General features: G+C 40.8%; 1 protein-coding gene across 1 annotated transcript in view; it reads right to left on the bottom strand.

Moving 5' to 3' along the window:
• Window positions 1-15384, bottom strand: part of LRRN3 (leucine rich repeat neuronal 3) — a 60297-nt gene extending 44913 nt beyond the window's left edge. Inside the window, exon 1 of the mRNA XM_066591767.1 lies at window positions 15104-15384. The gene's annotated coding sequence lies outside the window, so the exon portion shown is untranslated. The remainder of the gene's footprint in view (window positions 1-15103) is intronic.
• Window positions 15385-18767: the final 3383 nt, after the last annotated feature.

Genomic DNA, 18767 nt, shown 5'->3' with positions numbered 1-18767 from the left:
TTAGTATCCTTATAGAGCCGGGCTGCTGTAGACTTCAGCATCTATACTGGGCATGGGTTGCACAGTAGTGGCCCACGTATGCTAATAGGTGTAGATGGTGCCTGATCCTGTTTTTTTTGCTTATGGCAATAGTGAGGATTCTCAGTGGGGACAAATGACCAAGAAATATGAGAGTCATCATCTCTTGTTCTTATATTGAACATGACACTGGAACATTGTTTGGTGGACTCTGCTGTGTCCTTTTATGCACATAAATAACAAGTTTATCAGCAGCAGTTTAGTCTCTTTTTTTTCTGCAAGTGAGTGGGCTGGAGTGCAACACTGAATTATTATTATTATGGGAACAATAAAAAGATGACAAAAATTTCTAAGATAAATTAAAGAGTAATATGAACCTATTAGTATATATCATATAAGGTTTTGCCCCTCTGAAAATAATAATAGTTGAAAAAAGGGTACTACAAGAATGAAATATATAACTTTGCAAAAGGAAATAATAAACAAAAGAGTCTCAGATGACAAGCCTGTGGGCAAATACTCCGGCACACTCAAGGCTTCATTACTACTCTAGGTGCACTGTAGCGCTTGCGGGCATGCATTTTGGCAAACTTGCATTCCTTTAACATTGAGACCTCCAGGATATGTTAATACTGACATCTAAAGGAATAATTCTTAGGGCAAATAACCCATGACCTGGTGAGGTGGTTGCTGGGTTTCTGCTGCAAATAAATTGATCAGTACTTTCTGTTTATCCCTCTCAACAAGCAGAGGCATGGCTGTTATAGCAAAAAGAATCATGTAATGTATACTACATAAGACATAAACACTACTGTCTCCCCGAAAATAAGACCTACACAGATAATAAGACCTACCCCGATAATAAGCCCTACCATTATGAGCGATGAGTTTAACTATGACAGTGCAGTGTAAATAGCAGCCGTTCAGTACTAAATCGCCACCATGTTAACTGAATGGAGAAGGGCAGAAGGAGCGAGAACTGAAATCTGCTCCTGCCGCCCGCTGTGAGCCAGCGATACAAGATCCTTTGCAGGAGTACAAGAGCATGTGTGTGTGGGGACGAGTGTTGGGCATTGTTTGCCCAACATTCGTCCCGACTAAATGGGGCTTCACAATTTGGCTGTTCGCACAGTTTTAAGCTTCCTAAACAACTGTTTCTGTTTCAGTTAATGGTTGTATTTCAACCTACATAAGACAATGAAGCTCATTATCACCCATTTGCTATAATTGACTATAATCCTACAAAACCCCTGACTTTGTGTACCTAGAAGAATTGATGCTGTTTTGAAGGTAAAATGTGTCACACCAAATATTGGTTTGACTTAGATTTCTCTTTTGTTCATTCCCTTTGCATTTGGTTAATTGACAAGAATAAACTATTAATCCTTTTATTTTTGAAAGAACTCTTAAGGCCCATTTACACCAGCCGATGATCGCTAAAAAATTGCTAATCGTCGATTGCTTTAGCAATAATCGGTGCGTGTAAATGTGCGCCTATCGTGCGCTTTTTAGTCCCTGCTAGCTGATCATTAAATTCAGTCCAACCTAAAAATCATCAGTCAGTCTTATCAGCAGTTCTCCACGGGGAGTGCTGATAGCATTGTTTCCCCTGGAGAACAAGGATCTGAGAGCAGATAAGAGCCCTTGGGCTATTAACTGTGTTCAGCTAAGGCTTTATTTGCACACCTAACTGGTATTTAAGTAGATGAGTAGCTACATAATAGTTTATGCAAAATGATCGCTTAAAGCTCTCACTCAATCATCTGCTGGTGTAAATGGGCCTTTGCTTTGCAGCATTGTTCTTCACCTGCCTAAAACTTTTGCACAGTTCTGTAGTTAAATAATGATGTATTATCTGCAGGTATTCCAGGACTGATGTTAAAATAACGCCAAGCACTGTTTCTACTGAAGACACTTGCTGTGTCCAGTCTACCTCAGTAAATGTTAGTCAGTCCTTCTTCTCTACAGTAATGCTGTCTCACTCCGTTATCACTCATTCAGCATCTCTTCTGACATCAGAGAAGATTCAGCAACTGCAGAAGCAGCCGCTCATCTCGGGTCCCTTCACATACCCAGTGGAGCAGAGAGAAGCAAGACTGAACAGGTGGTATATTTACTGAGGGGATACAGAAGTATCAGCAATGAGAAGCCTTTATTTAGCATGTACTGATTACGTGCATTTTCTTGTTTTCTGCTTTTAATATATCCATTTTTGTTATTTGACCTTTTACTTTTGCTACCTATCAGAAAAAGAATCAACATATATTGAGAGAAACCAGCTACATACTAATGAAAAAGGAGTTAAAAGCACACAGCTTAATTTTCAGAGGTTAATAACCTGATGTCCATGTGCCCCCTAGGTGTGTGGGGATAAATGTCAAGTGGTTCATAAATTTTTACGATAAATAAAAAAATGAACATCTAACGAACCTGTGGTATTTCCTTCCATCATGAAGGTAAGTAACAGCGCGGTCTAGTATTAATAGAACGAGTTGCCAGCAGAAATGACAGAAATTTTGATATCACATCGCAGGTGTCGCTGATGTCTTGAAATGTCATTTATGCTCAACACTACTTCCAAGTGATAAATAAAATGAAAAATAATTCTGAAAAAAGGTGCGTAAGGTTTGCTAGAGCACCAAATAGCCTGTGATACAAAATGGCCTCTGTGCTTTAGTGCGCTTTGCTGCGTTATAAATTATTGGGTTATTATAGATATTGATGTTCGATAAACAGGGAGTCTTGTAGTACATATAAAGCAAAAAACGTTAGTTTTAGTTTAAATCCTACTTAAAGGGTTATTCAAGAGGTTTAGAAAGTCAAATAGCTGCAGAAAACCTTATTGAATGAAAAACTAGACATTACTCATCTGTTTAATACCCTGCTGCTCTGGCAGACACCACCAGTCTTTGCTTACGTTTCAGGATTGATTGCATACCATATTGGTACATGACCACTGCAACCACTCACTGACCTCAGCGGTGATGGTAGCATGTATTGCATGTGGACGCTGAGGCAAGTGTTTGGTTGTAGCAGTCCGGTGCCTGCATATCATCACTCCAAGTTACCAAAGCCTGGTGTTGACCACTGATGCAATGGTGATAGCGCATGGGATTTAATGGCTGATTAATATGTTTCTTTTGCTATTTTATACCATTTCCTGCCGTTTCCTTTCTGGACAGCCCTTTTACTTTAGTTGGTATGACAGATTTCACTTACTGTTATTACCTTAACTATAGAGATACTTTTTTGGATTAAACGTATTGTATCAGATTTATTGTTTATTAATTGTACTTTAAGATCCCCTTACCTTAATCTCATTTGCCAGCTGTCAAGTACCTTGGTATTGTAATAAGCAGTGTAACAACAATCGTAACTTAATTTCCCTCTGGATCTATATTATTACATAAAATCTCAATTAAATACCTTTAGGCCGAATGCCCACGGACGGATTATCACTGTGGAATTCGCAGTCAGACACCCGCCACGAATTCCACAACAATGTCTTCCCATAGACATGCTGTGTTAAACGATTCTCCCCTGCCCACGAGCGGAAATCAGCTGTGATTGACGAGACAATCGCAGCATGTTATATTTTGTGCGGAAAATTGCACGGACGGCTTCCATTGCAGTTAATGGAAGCCATCTGTCCCAAGATACTTCTGTGAGCACTGCAAAAGTATAGCGGGAATCCGCGTCACAGCCCAGCGCCGGCTCACTGGCCGAGACACTTGTACACTCGCCGTGCATCAGGACATGTGACTATGGGGTCTCTGGGAGGCGCCAGGAGATTTTGCATTCAAAATCCGACCCGGCCGTAGGCATGAGGCCTATCTCTAAGAAAGATTCTGCAAATGTATGTAGTTCTAATTCAACTGTTCATTTCTCATATGGAAGTATTGGACAGCTCTTCACATAAGACACGTTTGCATATAAAACACTTGGTCATGAGTGCTTCATTATACTGTAGGATCCCTCCAGATACATATTTCATATAAAGGTATTTAAAGGGCCACTCCTGCGAAAACACATGGTTCCATTTCTTTCTTCCCCTTAATTGCTTGTCACACTTTGGAGGTCTCCTTTTTGTATTGTAACTAGAGATGAGCAAACGTACTCGTTAAGGGCGATTTCGCAATCGAGCATCGCTATTTTCGAGTACCTGGCTACTCCGGTGAAAAGATTCAGGGGGCGCCGGGGGGCGGGACGTAGCAGTGGGGAACAGGGGGGAGCTCTCTCTCTCTCCACCCCACTCCCCTCTGCAACCCCCCGCTCACCCCCGGCGCCGTCCGAATCTTTTCACCCGAGTAGTCAGGTACTCGAAAATAGCGTTGCTCGATTGCGAAATCGCCCTTAACGAGTACGTTCGCTCATCTCTAATTGTAACCACTTCCATGCAGTGCAGCTGTCTGTCTGATGCTTGTTGGCCACCCTTATATGGGTGAAAATGTTTACTTTCAGTTTCAGATCTATCTAATGATGCATCAATATAGCATTAGCTAGAGGTTGTACCATTTCTGCCTGCAGGTGTAGCAGTTTAATTATTACCTTCTATATTTACCTAAATAGGCTATGGACCATAAGTATACAGTCATGAGGATGAGCTGTGATTTCCCCCATTATAACTGTGATTGGAGCTATATGATGATCATCAGTAACTGCAATAGGATTGTCTGTATCACCCTCTGGCAGTTTATGTGGTAGCTTCCATGTAACAGAATAACAGTCTGAGAAATTGACTAGTTTCAGGACACACAATCCCAAGTAAAATCTGGGCTGGTCAGAAATGATATCACATGACCATCTGAGGAAAAGAGGCAAGGAGTTTCAGATAGAAAGGCATAACTAACCAAGGTAACACTAGCTCACTTAGGCCTCATGTCCACGGGGAAAATCAGGCCCGCTACGGATTCTACATGGAGAATCTGCAGCGGGTCCCTCCTGCCCCGCGGACATGAGGGCTGAAAATAGGAATTTAAAAGAATTTACCCATCCGTAGCGGGCGGGGAAAGTCGTCTCTTCCTCACGGCCGGATCTTCTTTTTCGGCCGGCGGATAAACTCGTCACGGCTGCGGCACGTCGCCGACGTGCCGCGCGCATGCGCCGGGCACATCCGCCGAGCCGAAGCAAGAAAGATGCGGCTGTGAGGAAGAGAAGACCTTCCCGGTCCGCTCCGGATGGGTAAATTCTTTTAAATTCCTATTTTAGGTCTCCCGCGGATCCGGACGGCTTCCATAGGCTTCAATAGAAGCCCGCGGGAGCCGTCCCCGCGGGAGACCCGCATGAAAATGGAGCATGGTCCAGATGTTTTCATGCTCCATTTTTTTTAAAATCCCTTTTATTGACCATCCGCGGGTATTTATCTACCCGCGGGTGGTCAATGCATCCCTATGGGGTGAGGATCCGCGGGCAGGAGAAGAGTCAAAATCTGCTGCGGATTTTAATTCTTCTTTTGCCCGTGGACATGAGCCCTTAGGCTGGTTTCACATCTGCGCCGAAAACCTCCAGCTGGAGGTTCCATCGCAGATCTGGGTGCACATGCTAAAACTGGGCAGTGGGGTGGAAACCCGATGGACCCCATTATAATTAATGAGGCCCGACTGTTGATGTTCGGTTATGTCTGTTTGGTTCCCAACAAGTAGGAAAGCGGATTGGGGGAGGGGGTATAGCTACATGATGAATGAATGAAAAATCCACAGGAGCGGCTCTTTAAAACTTGTTGGTATGTTTGTTGAAGTCTCTCTTATTTTTCTATGTTGTGTCCTACGCTAAAAAAAAAACTGACCCCAACTAGTCATCTTTGTGTTGACCTTGTGTCCTAAGTAATGTAAAATACATGGTGCATTAACACACAGTGGAACACTGAAGTTTAATTCTACAAGATAGGAGAACACTAACTGATCAATTGCATCAATGCTATAGCACAAAATGTTAGTATTCCTGCATTTAGGTACATTTTAGGCATCACTGCCCCTGAATTTCCTCACAGCGAGGTAAGCTTGTACTGTAAGTGGTGAATAGCTTTAACAGATTAGTAGAAAGCCCCAAGGAAAACGTTAATATGCTGTGCCTATTATAAGACATGTTCAAAGCAGCTGTTGTATGCTTTCTCAAATGCTTTCTTCATGCCAGTTTTTTTTTTTAAGGCGAAGTGCATTGACATATATTGACATGTAAATGTATATTTCTTCCTCCACTATCCAATACGAGAGATACAAGGCCTTCCATTGTTCCTATAGTAATCAGAATAATAAAGCCACACATTTCATTATATTAATAATTGAATCTAGTGGGAATTTTACTATGGCTCATGTGCTGCTCGGAAGAGTTTTCACATCTTTGGCACAATGGGTATTCTGAATTTATTCTTGCTTGTCAGGAGTTAACGTAATATCTTGGCAGATCTTGAAAATACATGTCTGCAGAGCCTTGTCTTACAGGTCCGCATTATTATGTTTGTTCAAAATTACAGATAATGTGGCTACAGCGCCGGTAGAACACATGGTAATATTGCAGGTGAAAATTATGCAGTTATGGGACTAAAAAGCTAAAAGTTTTTCTGCAGTCCCTATTTCAAAGTAGGGCATGAATACTTAATGTATCCATCAGCAGAGGTTTTGAAACTGGCTGCCTTTAGATTAAGCAAATGTGCATTATCACAATGGGTTGTGGGCAGCTAAAGGGAATGTGTCACCACCTTTATGCTGCCGTCTCTGACAATAAGGTGGTAACAGGCTGTCTGAATTCAATGCTATGTCTGTTTTATGTGTCTATGTAGTATTTTCTGACAAACCTACACTTTATCAGTAGCATTGCTCACATTGTGCTCGGAGAAGGCAGTATGCAATATTCATGAGCCTCTCCCACCCCACCCTCCAGCCACTGATTGACAGTATTCTTCCTATGCATGTAATTGGGAGAAATATGTCAATCAGCAGTTGGTGGGGTGGGGGGGTGGGGGTGGAGATGTGCTAGCCTCACAGGTCATGAATATTGAAGACTACTGTCAGCTCTATGTGAGCGTTACTACTCATAAAGCAGAATTTTGGTAGAAAATAATTTACAAACACATACAACTGACATACCACTGGGGCAGCATCAATGTGGTGACAGATTCCCTTTAATATGAAAAAAATTGACTGAAATGTATACCCCTATCCCATGACTATAAATCTTCATGCTTATTTAGGACCAGTCATATATATATATATATATATATATATATATATATATATATATACATACACATATACATATGAAAAACATATTTATGAACCTTTCACTTCTTCAGTTTGAACTTTATGTAGCAAGCAGGTCATATTTACTCACTTACTGAAGAGAGCAACCTTCTATACTGCCAGCCCTGACCAGTAGTAGCAAGAAGGATCCGTAAAAAGGGCATTTTCTTCTCTACTGCATATACTTTATTTTAAATAATAAAAAATAAAATAAATCTTGTTATTTGTATAGCGCCAACTTATTCTGCAGCGCTTTCAGGTCACTTATTTATTGCCCCCAGCAAGCTGGGTACTCATTTTACCAATCTCGGAAGGATGGAAGGCTGAGTCAACCTTGAGATGGCCACCTGAACCATGGGGGTATTGAACTCGCAAACTTCATGTCGTGAGTGAGAGCTTAGGACTTCTTTTCTGCTGCGTTAACACTCTGCGTCACGTTCAGCATCTAATGACAGATATAGGAACAGAACGAGGAAGTAAGACTAGATCCATTCTAGCACTATGCTCTCACCGATTTTTAGCTCCATTATTGGAACTGAATTTCCAGATCCCCAAAATCATGGGCATGAATGGCACTAAACGGAATCTAATATCTGTAATGAGGGCCATGAGGTTTATATGCCCTCTGGCATTTTGCATGTTGCGCTATTTTGTGCCAAATCGTCACCAGAGACTCTGAATGCAGATATGAACATAGCTTTGCAGGAAATAGCTGCTGATAGGGTGCTTGCCTATAAGATTTAAGCACCTTATGCTATAGGAAGAAACAACATGGGAGTGTGTAGGAAGTAAGTGTTTTGTGCTCTATTATGAGACTGTTGGCTTTGTTGAGTTTTCTGTGAGTACTGCCGGGATGGTCATGATGGTATGGCCAGGAGTGGCTTAGGTGTTCTGACAATTGTACTTAAAGGTGAGGCTTAAATCTAAAACTAAAGTGATACCTTGGGTTAAGAGTGCCTCCGCTTACAAGCTTTTTGACTTGAGAGCAGTCTCTCTCCTGAAATTTCGCTCTGATTTAAGAGCAATAACTTGGGTTACAAGCCTTGCTCTCAATGGGGCCGCTGCTGCTACCGGTGGAACCATTGAAAGCAATGGCCTGCCAACAACCCCTGCAGTGGTTTTCGCGGAAGGGCTTTAAATAGAAGCCCTTCCCTGAAAATCATCCTAGCTGTAGTAAAAAATATATACTCATCTGTCCGCCGCTGCTGGGGCTCAGGCGTGTCCAGCCGTCGCTTGCTCTCCCTGCATTTTTAATCTCCGCCTGCTGAAAAGCTTCAGAGCAGTGCAGGGAGAACAAGCTGTGACTAGACGTTCTGGAGCCTTGGCAGACAGGTGAGTATATATTTTTTTTATTTTTTTTACTAGAGTCAAGGATGATTTTCAGGGAAGGGCTTATATTTAAAGCCCCTCACCGAAAATCACTTGCGGGGGTGCCGGCTTCCTATTGCTTTCAATGGGGCAATGCCATTCCCATTGAAATGAGTGGGAGAGCTTCGCGATCCGGAACGGATTAATGGCTTTTCCATTCATTTCAATGGGAAAAATTGATTTGACTTACGAGTGCTTTGGGTTAAGAGCTCCATCATGAAACGAATAAAAAGCCACCATTGTATTTGTTATTTTGTGTGCACCATTTGTATGGTAATGTTTTTCATTTTAGATTTAGGCAGGGGCACTATTTTCCTGCTCACCCCAAGCAGCAGAAATACTAGTGATATCCAGAATTTGAGTATTCACAGTCATCGATCGATAGCAAAACAGGATTTGTTTCTTATGTAGCTATGTCTTCCTGAAGTGAAAGTTGGAGATTGTGCGTGTAAATACATCAAATAACAATCTTCTTTTCAAGAAAGTTTATTCTTGTTGAAGAAGTCTATTAGATGTAGCCTGCTGGTACAGATCACCTACACTGAATGCAATATTTGCAAAAAATAAGTGTGTTCTGTCTAAGTGGAAATTCACAGGAAAATCCCTAGAAAATCATGGAGTTAGGACCTTTTTACATGAAACGATTCGCTGAATTGTTGAAAACTGAACACTGATCGTTCAGTGTAAACGCTGCCAGCTACCGAGCAACAAATGATAATTAATTCAGAAATTGTCATTTATGTAGGCATAAAAATCAAGCGACGATTGGCCTGTGTAAACAGGCAATTCTTCATGTATGAATTACTGCCTGTTTACTGTGAATGGATGTGGTTGACCGAAAAACTGTCTCTGGGCCGCTCCACCTCGATTCACTGAATGATTTTCCTCCTGTGTGAAAGCACAGGAACGATAATAATTAGGAATGGCTGTCGGACGCCTTAACACCCGACAGTTTTCCTGTGTAAAGTGACCCCAAGTTCCTTAATTACCTACACTACCAAAGAATAGAAAAGAGGTGGGATCATTTTGTGTTATTTGCCCCTTCCACTGTTGGGTATTGAAATCAAGGAATCTGGCCGAGGGCACTGCTTACCCGTCCGGGTCTTTTGCGTGCCTGTCCAGGCCTTCTAGTTTCTTCACTGCAGATGTGTGCGGAACCGCACTGGAATAGAGCATGCTGCGATTTGTTTTCCGGACCAAAGGGTCCGCAAGACAAATCTGCATGCTATAATTCAGCTGCGGACGCCGGTGTTTCTCTATAGGTGGTTTGAATTGAGGATCGTCCGCAGTGATTCCACAATTCAAGTCCGCCCGTGGACATTGGGCCTAAATGTGAATGACTGAACGATCAGTGAATGAAATTTCAGTGATTTTATCTGCATGTACAAATTGCATGAGCGAGCGAGGTCATCGATCACTCGGGTGAACACTTTATTGCTCAGTGTAAAAGGAGCCTTGCAGGGATATACATTAAATCTTACCAATTCTAAAAACAAAAGCCATGAGTCACATGAAGGTTGAGGAAGAGAATTTCTTTTCACTGCCTATGAATCAGAAGCCAGGAATACTCTTTACACACAATACATAGGAGCTGACGCCTCCATCATCCTGATCACACTTGGCTCATTGTCCCACTACACCTTTTAGTTGTTTAATATGGCACATTCTAGACTTCCTTTCTGTCCATGTTGTTTTTAGTAACATCATTTAACACGCTGCCCCAGAGGTGCAGTTTAACTGATGGCACTCAACTTATTGATTCAGATCTCTCTCCGAAGAAATGAAAGACAAATACATAATGTCAGAAGACATGATGGATTCCTGAGAGCACCGCACTGCTTATTAGGCTGAGCTCAGTAAACAACTACATACAGACAATTGATTAAATAATGTATTTAATTATGCCAAGCTTACCATGTTTGTCTCGTTCAGTTTATAGGAATTATACTAGCATAGAGCCTCACATTCTTCACTCATCAGAGAATGTTAGTGCAGGGAGACCTGAGTGATATGTGATATAATATAACCTGTTGCCTTATGTATCCGTCCTGTATGACAAGTTATTGGAATTTACATGCTCTGCTGGTATGTATAGTATAAGCCCCATTGTACAGGACTAGTTGCATGTAATCTCTGGTTTACAAGTACAATGTATCCCCATTTGATTGACCCAGTTTCTTGCTGACAATGATTTACATTCTAACATGTATCAACACAAATTATTGTCAGTTTTGACATTTTATCTTACTTGATATGTATTGGCCAGGCTGTGCTATAACCAGACATTTCTTAGAAGTCGGTGTACAGTCAACTACTATGACTGAATAGGGACATTTTTAGTATCAGGAGTACAATTGGGATATTATAAAGAACGCCTTTAGTACTTCTATTTACATGCCTTTTTTTAGACCTCACGATGATCCCAATGGCATGACATTATAATTATTTTAGTATATACATACATAAACTACTATGGAGTTAATAACAATATAATGGATAGGCTTTCAAAATGTTGTGCCCTTGCCATGCACCTAAGAGCAGATATCACAGTGGTATTCTAACCATACTGATTGAAAAGAAGGTCTTCGAATCCTGAGATACAGCATTTCATTTTTATGTATTTTAAGGGAATTTGTTACTAATGCAGTTAAGATGTCAGTTCTTTTTTTTTTACTACAACCACTGACTTCCCATCTGTAGTCCTATATCACTTCATCGCACTGGCAACATACAGTGAGTTTTATATCATATTGATAGAAATGATAGATACTGTGCAGTATTTATAGCACTTTTTAAAAACGGCCTAGATAACTGCAGTACTCACCTTTTAGAAATGGGATTTAATCATAAATATGCTGACTTGGGTATCCGAAAGTGTTTACTAACGCTGATTATAGAAAAATGGAAGCTCTAAATTAAGGGAAAAAAATCAATCCTAATTCCTTGATAGATTGTGTGAAAGTGATATGTAAACATAATTATATTAACGGGCTTTTCCAGCTTAAAAAAACAATCCAATGGTAGGTGCTAATAGTATAACAAATAACACATTTGCTCCTACTCAATTAGTCATTGCCCTCATGTCCGTTTGTAAGGGGCAGTGATCAGCCGGAGCACTCATACGTCAGTACGCTGGGGACCACATGATCGGTGTCACCAGTGTCGTAGGCAATTTACACCTTGTTATTGTTATCCCATAGGGGCCATTGTTTCCTCAAGGTGGAACACCCCTTGATGCATCTGTAGTCCGAATCTAGAGAAAGCATAGCCTATGTAGATCATCATTTTGGCTGTACATGTATTTTTGTGCTTTTTAACTTTTCACCAAGTATTGTGTGTATAGTGTGTGCACAATGCAGTAAACATAAGCCAATTGAAACGGTAAGGGAAGGGGAATAAGGTGACTTTGAGAAAGGCTGGATTTTCTTGTATGTCTATCTGTTTACTGACCTTTAAAAAGTTCCCTTTGACCTAGAGGATTAGGAGTCTACACTTTGCAAGAGTAGCTGGCAACAAATTGAACTGCATATTCATCAGAGCTGTAGCTGTGTGCTAAAATATATGGATTTCTTTTAATTGGCTCTTTCACTGAAGAGGTACATATGAAATGTAATGTCAACCAATTAGAATATGAAGTGGTTTTCAATTCAAAAATGAGAAGGAGCCTCATCGCGAAGAGGATTTTTGCATCTTGTGGTTGCTAGGATTCTTTTCAGCCTAATTCCATTATATAATCTCTTCTGAGTTTGCTTTATCCACGCTTAAATTAAAGCAGAAGGTTTTTCCTATTAATTTTCAGGTTTTTTATATAGATGGCATAATACATTTTTAGATTTTTTTTATCAAGATTTTCTAAATCTTGAACAAAAATAATAACTGATGTTTTTTGTTTTGAAATATTAGCTACATTTATAGTAACGCTGGACATTTAGCATTTTGGTTGGCCATTAAGATGACCATCAGTGAAGTGTTGGAGTAGGGACCTGAGCTATGGAAACATATTCTACATAGTTCCTAACACGTGTGTGTTTATGGAATTCAGTGCCATGCCGGATTATATTACTTTTGACTTTTAAAAAAAAAGTCAATTGTGCCCTTTCTTGCCTGTAACACAATGGCAGATCTGTGATTTTAGCAGCACGATGTTATGACTTGAATGTAAAATATATATTTCAGTTGATACTTTTAAGAAACTCAGGGTTGGAATATCTCACAGGAATGTGCTAGGTGTTGCCAATATTACATAATATGTAAGCCTATTTCCTTGGTAACCATGCTAGGTCAGGCCAGTTAACATTCAAGCGTTGCATGTCATGAATATAGATGTTATATCAAATACATTGTGTATATGTTTGGAGAAAAGCAATGGCCCATGACTAGTGGTGTTCTGCAAATTACCATGTAATGCAATTTCACCAGAGACATTCTGTCCGGAGGAGGCCTACCAGGATTATTCTGTAGTCCTTTTCAAGCCACTTTTATAATGTTGATAAGTTAAATCATTTCCTTGCTGAGTTTTCTGCTCAGACGACCCCTGAAACAGTGGCAAAGCCTTTCTCCAAGGTGCATTATGTCCATGTTCTCTCGGGGAAGAACAGAGTTGCATTATTTTTTTTTAGCATTCCATGATTTCCTGGCCCATGTCCGTTTCTGATTAAGTTATGTCATCCAATCCAGGGTCAATCAATAAACGAACATACTTTGTAGAATGCTTTGTCAGATCCCAGGGTACTGAAGAGATTGTCTGAAGGTGGTGTATATGATGTCAACATATATCTGAACTAAGCTGTGACATCTTTATCTGCTGTGTATATCAATGATAGCGAATGAATAAGGTTGGAATATAGGCAATATAAGAGATAGATGGGTACTAGCTATATGGGATGTATTTGTACACATACATTGAGCACATAGTCAAACTATCATACAATTAGAACTTCATTGTATGCCAAATTTCAGAGTTAAAGAATCTGTTTCTGGGAAACTGTGCCTAAAGTTAACATACTCTGGTAATGCACATTTTTAACATGGTGTTGACATATAAGACATTATCACAAAAAAGGAGAAATGTCAGACTAGGGTGAATTTATATAGTGAGATTCCGTTCAGGAGCTTTGGAAAAAGCGGTTGGAATGGAATATAGATAGACAGAAAATTTAGAAATTGCCCTGCCTGGCATCCTAAAGCTCAATTGTGTATCAGCTCACGGCAAAACCTTTTACGATTAAAGGATTAGCTGCAAATTTCATGCACTAGCATATTATTAGCTGCCAACATCAGCTGCATTGTTAGAGGGCTGTCCATGCCCACAGTATGCCTCTGCACGCTGACGGATTTGTAGTACGGTGACTGTGCGTGGGTGACACTTCTTTTTATATATTACATTACTTAGCAAGCTTATGCTAGGAGTAATAACTCTTAATGGGCAGTTATGGAAGCAGACTCCCGGAGTCCAGCAGCAGGTTGTATCTGCCTTACAACAGGAGGGGGCCGAAGAATCATACATACTTTATGTGCCGTATGAAATACGGCTTCACAAACGCGTCAAGCCGATCCTCATCTAATATGGAAAGATTCCTTCATAAATAAGACACCAAGAAATTAATGTGAACTTCTTTTCATTTCATGTCCATTAGCTCAACGGATTAACCCCTTGAAGGCAACGTCTATTCATTTATGCAGGCAAACACATCCTAGTCTGGGAATTTGTGCTAGCTGTGAAAGACTAATATGTGGATTTCCTTTCAAATAAAGCATATCTCTAAGCATGCTGCCTCTCCCAAAGGTGCTTGTGACTGGAGGCTTTTTCTCTTGTCTTGTTAACCTCTCGAGTGCTGGAAGGGAATGCACTGCATCATTTTCAAATGCCTTCCCAACAGTAATATACTTTGCAGTTTTAGCTTCTTAAGTAAGCCCACTACTATATAACCGACAATCTCAACAAAGCAACCAGTACGAACAATTATTAATAAATGCCTCACCAGGAGCCTAAAAAAAAAAGAAAAGAAAAAACTGCTTAAGGAGATTAGAAGTGCTTTGGTTAATATTAGTCATTTTTTTTCCCCCTCGTTTAACGTGCGTCAGTCAGAGCTGCATTAGCAAACCAGCTATTCACACTGTCTCTTCAAACTGGCAAGAGGATATGTTTTAAGGGAAGTCATTTACCACAACCCCTAAGATGTAGCCTGGCAGAAATCCAATAGCTCTGTGTGTGATATGCTCATTCAGGCGCTGGAATCTCAGCTTTTATATTCTTGAAAAGGTCTAAACCAGCTCTCCCCTATATTGTCCTCATGTTTCCAGCCCCCGGAATGAAGAATAAACTGGATGCGTTTGCCTTCAAGAATTGAGCATGCCATGAGAACACAGTTTTCTAGAAATAAATGACATGCACCCTTGATTATGTTCTTACATTTGAGATTCTATGCAAAACAATCAACATGTAAGATACATTAACCAAAGCAACACTTGCAACTTACCTGCCAACAGCACTTTGCATCCTCTTTATATCCTTCAGCTTTGACTGCAGTGCATGCAGGCTGGAACCTGGGTTTAAATGGGGGGATTTATAGTTGTCTGCACATATCCTACAACATGAACAGAGCAGCTCGCCTCTTGCTAAGATCCTTCATAGCTGCCAGTGCTTTGTTTCTCTGTAGCTGTTGCTGACAATCCAATACAGAGCTGCTGCTTGTGTAGACTCTACCCCTTCTCCTCTCTGTGCTGCTGGTGCTGGTGGTTAGTGCTGCATCATTCACCCGATCAGTTGTCACACTGACATGGTGCTGCCTGCTCAGCGATCATTAATAACTGAACACCCTCCGCTCCCCAGAGAGGAGCCAATAGCTTCGGAGTGCCAAGATACAGTACTCACAGCTGCTCTAGTCTGGTTGGCTGAAACAACATGCCTATTATATGACATTGCTGCTTAGGTACAAATACACCAAACCAGCCTTCTCTTCTCCTCTATTATTGGGTGACGACCACAATTCTCACATGTTCACCTTCAGTTTGTACATTACTTTGTACCACGCTTATATTCTTGGGTATGTACCAGTAGTACAATGAGCTAGTAGAGGAAATGTTAGGAGAAGAATAACTAAATAGAAGACGGTTGGCAAGAAATCCAGTTAGGTAAAAATCCAGCCATGCCTATGAAATGAGTGTAAAGCCGGTGACACACTAGTGTATTCCGGCCACATTTAGGCATCCGTAATAGGATGAGTGTCCCGGCTGACCGTCGGTTTCCAGACCCGAACTCTGTGCATTATAAGATTGTATGATGCTTGGAGTCTGGGTCAGGCTGGGGCAATCGTCTGTATCATGGATGCACAAATGGGACGTCTTAATGGTGGAACCAGGAATATGCTGTGTGCAGCATAAAAAATATCAGGCCAGATGAGTGTCCAAGGCTAATGTAATGTAGGTTATGGGTTACAGTTAACTTTGGCGAAATATTTTTTCTGGCATTAAAAATTGCATTTATGCATCATGTTGTATATCAGAGGTCCACAGATGTTTTTGCCTTGTATGCTACGTTCAACTTCAGTGATGCTTGGGAGCTGCATTCAAGTTAATAGTAACATTACATGGCGGAACACAAAAGCATGGAATTTCAATCTGAAAATTGACATTTCAGTTTGAAGTATTGCTATTATATCATCAAATTGCCATTGTTCTGGGTATAGAATATGTCAGTAGTAATGTTGATATGATTGTCAAATTGTAGCCAGTGCTATGGCCATGACTCAAGACTACTGTAGTAAGCCACACAACAGGGGATCACAAGCCACATGTGGATTCCCGCCACTGGTTAGGGGCCACTACTGTATACCATTATAACATAGCAGTATATTAAAGGGGTTGTCTCGCGGCAGCAAGTGGGGTGATACACTTCTGTATGGCCATATTAATGCACTTTGTAATGTACATCGTGCATTAAATATGAGCCATACAGAAGTTATTCACTTACCTGCTCCATTGCTAGCGTCCCTGTCGCCATGGATCCGTCTAATTCTGATGTCTTCTGGCGTTTTTAGACGCGCTTGCGCAGTCCGGTCTTCTGCCTGGTGAATGGGGCCGCTCGTGCCGGAGAGCTGCTCACCGCGTCGTCATCGTAGCTCCGCCCCGTCACGTGTGCCGATTCCAGCCAATCAGGAGGCTGGAATCGGCAATGGAACGCACAGAGCCCATGGTGCACCATGGGAGAAGACCCGCGGTGCACCATGGGAGAAGACCAGCGGCGCCATCTTTAAAAGAAGAATAGAAGAAGCTGCAGAACGCTGATGCAGGTAAGCGCAATGTGCTTTTTAAAAACTAACCTATGCTTTCTTTTTAACTTGGCAGAATGCGGGGGTAAGTGAAAAAAAAATTTTTCCGCTTTCGCCGCGAGACAACCCCTTTAAACTCTACTGCTAACATTTGCAACATGTTCACCTTACCCTATACACTGTTTTTAGGTAATATGTGTCACATGCTTCCTTAACATAAGTACAGGCATACACTTTGGGTAGGTATTAACCACTTGATATAGAATATAAACAAGCATAAAGTAGCGGGGCAAACTCTGTTGGTGCTCAAAGCAAAGGTTTCAGAATGCATGTTATCGCATTATTTGAAATGTTGCATGGTAGCTGTGGAATAGATGGTTATTCAGCAGGCACCTGTCAGCTGTCATTCACGCAGTAACATGCATGCTTGGCCCCGCTGTACATGCATATTATGTATGTGTAACATTCTTATATGTATGTACTATTCTGTCTCCACTGTGTCTGAACATCTGACATTTTGGCTTTTTTTCCTAAATCTATAATTTGCACCCTAATCATTACTGGTCCCCAAAGTAGCCATCTACTATATCTATCCTCTGCTCTGCCCTGTAGAGTAGTAATAGATGTTGCAGAAGATTTCCATTAAAATGTAAAGCAGTGGTTCCAAAATTACTGGAGGAAGGAATACTTTAAAACTTAACTTTTAATTCAAGCTTACTAAAAACACATATTAGTATACTGTATATTGTCTGAATAAAAATGACAAAGGGATACCACCAAGCTCAACCTTCTTTTATCCATTTTGTATCATTATTTGCTAGATTAATTACAACTTTCAATATCAATAGTTTTTAGGCAAGTGTCTAGTTTTTTTTTTTTTTATGCTGTAATTGTTCTTTTAATTACTACCTCTTTGGGTAGGTCATTCCATGGTGTGACTACTAGAACCCTCTCCTATACCCATATATAGATGACTAAAGTGCATTTTCTCCAGCCATAAAGAATGCTCCCGGGTCGTACAGTCTTGGGAAGAACAAATTGTGTGCTAATTCTTTGAACAACTTGCATCTCTTTTCCAAACTGAACAAGCCTAATTTTTCTGGCCTGTCACTGTAAAATAGAGGTTCCCATCCCATTTGGTAACATTGGGGAACACAATTTTTGGTGACTGAGATGTTAGAACTTTTTGGGGGTATTTTGGAGTCACAGATTCTGAAAATGAATATAGTTTTTCTCCATCAGGTCTGCCTATCAGGATAAGACACATGTCCATATAAATGTATACATCGACGCATATTCACATATTGTATTATACATGTAATGACTGCCAATTAAAAGCTGAAGGTACAAAGATGAATCCAAAGAAGCCTAGAACACGGATAAACAAAAGTGTCTTCATTGAGACATGTCCATGAAACTACATTTCCGTGATTTCCTACGATGAGATGTTCCTGGACATTCGCGCTGGATGTTTCACCAGTAGTCCGCTATCATATGTGTATCCCATCGTCCGCAGTACTGTTCTTCCACAGTTCTTATTTCCTGAGGAAATTGTTCACGCTGTTCATCTCTTACATCACCAAGACAATGAAATCCAATCCAAAATGGCTGCAGGTCCTGCAATCTGATGCTCATGTCACAACCAAGTGTTCAAAAACAAAAGTGAGCGTATTCTCCACAAGTTTACTGTAGTTTACGGCCTCATACTTCCCCAGGAAATGCTTTACAATCATACAAAGCAATGACCACACGTGCCTCGAAATTGTCCACTGAATCTTGGAAACGCTGGACTCTCATGGGTTTCTGGATTTGTGGTCCATTGAATTTACCTGCTGTTAGCTTCTCCACGCAGGAAATTTTCTACATTTGTAGC

The sequence above is a fragment of the Eleutherodactylus coqui genome, chromosome 2 (assembly GCF_035609145.1).
Source record: "Eleutherodactylus coqui strain aEleCoq1 chromosome 2, aEleCoq1.hap1, whole genome shotgun sequence".
NCBI lineage: Eukaryota > Metazoa > Chordata > Amphibia > Anura > Eleutherodactylidae > Eleutherodactylus > Eleutherodactylus coqui.
Note: the sequence above shows the minus strand (reverse complement) of the source record. Positions and strands in the feature narration are given on the sequence as shown.